Source organism: Piliocolobus tephrosceles, chromosome 19 (assembly GCF_002776525.5).
Source record: "Piliocolobus tephrosceles isolate RC106 chromosome 19, ASM277652v3, whole genome shotgun sequence".
Taxonomy (NCBI): Eukaryota; Metazoa; Chordata; class Mammalia; order Primates; family Cercopithecidae; genus Piliocolobus; species Piliocolobus tephrosceles.
The window spans coordinates 10,635,890-10,638,240 of record NC_045452.1 but is presented as its reverse complement, the minus strand read 5'-3'; the positions used below and the strand labels follow the sequence as shown (position 1 = coordinate 10,638,240).

At 46.5% G+C, this 2,351-nt stretch overlaps 1 non-coding gene across 1 annotated transcript; it reads left to right on the top strand.

Annotated features, from left to right (window-relative positions):
- Window positions 1-1,846: 1,846 nt before the first annotated feature.
- LOC111525398 lies at window positions 1,847-1,954 on the top strand. The gene has a single exon (XR_002726081.1). It is a non-coding gene; the product is annotated as a U6 spliceosomal RNA (small nuclear RNA).
- The last annotated feature ends 397 nt before the right edge of the window (window positions 1,955-2,351 follow it).

Sequence of the window (2,351 nt, the reverse complement as noted above, 5' to 3'; positions counted from 1 at the left end):
TTGCCTTTTTTTTTTTTTTTTTTTTTTTGAGGCGGAGTCTTGCTCTGTCCCCGGGACTGGAGTGCAGTGGCCGGATCTCAGCTCACTGCAAGCTCCGCCTCCTGGGTTTACGCCATTCTCCTGCCTCAGCCTCCCGAGTAGCTGAGACTACAGGCGCCCGCCACCTCGCCCAGCTAGTTTTTGTATTTTTAGTAGAGACGGGGTTTCACCGTGTTAGCCAGGATGGTCTCGATCTCCTGACCTCGTGATCCGCCCGTCTCAGCCTCCCAAAGTGCTGGGATTACAGGCTTGAGCCACCGCGCCCGGCCTTTTATGCCTTTTCTTACCTGCTTTTTCCTATGTGCTCTAAGTCACTCTCATTCTTGCAGATTAGATGGTCACAGCTTCCCTTAGGTCTGCAGCTGTCTGCCTGCTCAGCCTCCGACTTAGAGAGCCAGTTATTGGAAGAAACTATAAAGGAGTGAGAAAGCCTTTTTGGCTGTACTCTTCTTAAGAATTGCTGAGTTTTATAAAACCATTCTTTTTCATCCATAACCCTCAGTGGCTTCTTAGAATCTTTCTTAGTAGTAAAACATTGTAATAGCAATATAATATCATTAAAGCAGTTTTCTTTTAAAAGAAAATAAATCACCCATAATCCATCCCTCTTAACATAACGATTCCCCAGAGGTTTTTTTTTTCTTTGGAAGGTTTTTCTGGCCTTCTTTTTTGCCAAAGAAAGAGAAGTTCCAGCCCTTTGAATATCTTTCCCCACTCCCAGGCAGCTGAAAATCCTCCTTCTTTCTCTTACTCTTAGCTGCTTGGTCCTTTGAAGTCAAAGCTGGTTTTATGTCTAATCTGCACTGAATGGGTCATTACTGATGGGCACATGTGGGATCAGAGGGGCCTGACACAGGCTGCCTTCTGCACAGGGCAGAAGCTGTCACAGTTTCCGTCCACACGATTGCTGTGTCACATGCCGTGAACATAAGCATTAGCAAACGCACATCTGCAGGGCGGGACACACCAGATATCTTTGGGGACATTATGAGTGTGTCAATATCTTTTTTTTTTTTGAGATGGAGTCTCGCTGTGTCACCCAGGCTGGCATGCAGTGGTGGCGTGATCTCAGCTACTGCAACCTCCGCCTCCTGGGTTCAAGAAATTCTCCCACCTCCAAAAAAAAAAAAAAAAAAAAGAAATTCTCCCACCTCAGCCTCCTGCGTAGCTGGGATTACAGGTGTGCACTACCACCCCTGTCTAATTTTTGTATTTTTTAGTAGATATGGGGCTTTGCCATGTTGGCCAGGTTGGTCTCGAACTCCTGACCTCAGGTGATCTGCCCACCTCGGCCTCCCAAAGTGCTGGGATTACAGGCTTGAGCCACCGTGCCCAGCCTCAATATCTTCTTTTTAAACATTTAAAAAATTTTTATTTTTTTGAGACAGGGTCTTGCTTTGTTACCCAGGCTGGAATGCAGTGGTACAATCTTGGCTCACTGCAGCCTCGACTTCAAAAGCTCAAGCGATCCTCCCGCCTCATCCTCAACTAGGACAACAGGTGTGCACCACCACATCTGGCTAACGTAAAAAAAACTTTTTTTTGTAGAGACGAGGTCTGCCGATGCTGCCCAGACTGGTCTTGAACTTCTGGGCTCAAGCGATCCTCCCACCTTAGCCACCCAAAGTGCTGGCATTACAGGCATAAGCCACCATGCCTGGCCTTGTATGATACTTGAATTATGTGTCAATAAAGCTGCACATACACATTCAAACAGAACAGATTTTAAAGGTGAGAAATGTTTTCTTGTTTCTAATTTGTTACTTTGGTGACCTCTAATGAATCACTTTTGTAATTAAGTACACACGTGCTGACTTTGGCAGCACATAAACTAAAAATTGGAACAACACAGAGCAGATTAGCATGGCCCTTTAACAAACTGAAAGATATTTAAACATAAAAAGAAATAAATTATACACAAAAAAGAACATACTTTTTTTTTTTTTTGAGACGGAGTCTCGCTCTGTCCACCAGGCTGGAGTGCAGTGGCGCTATCTCGGCTCACTGCAAGCTCCGCCTCCCGGGTTCCTGCCATTCTCCTGCCTCAGCCTCCCGAGTAGCTGGGACTACAGGCACCCGCCACGGCGCCCGGCTTTTTTTTTTTTTTGGTATTTTTAGTAGAGACGGGGTTTCACCGTGGTCTCGATCTCCTGACCTTGTGATCCGCCCGCCTCAGCCTCCCAAAGTGCTGGGATTACAGGCGTGAGCCACCGCGCCCGGTTTACATTATTTTTAATTTAAAAAACACATTCACTTGCTGGGCGCGGTGGCTCACACCTGTAATCCCAGCATCTTGCGAGGCTGAGGCGGGC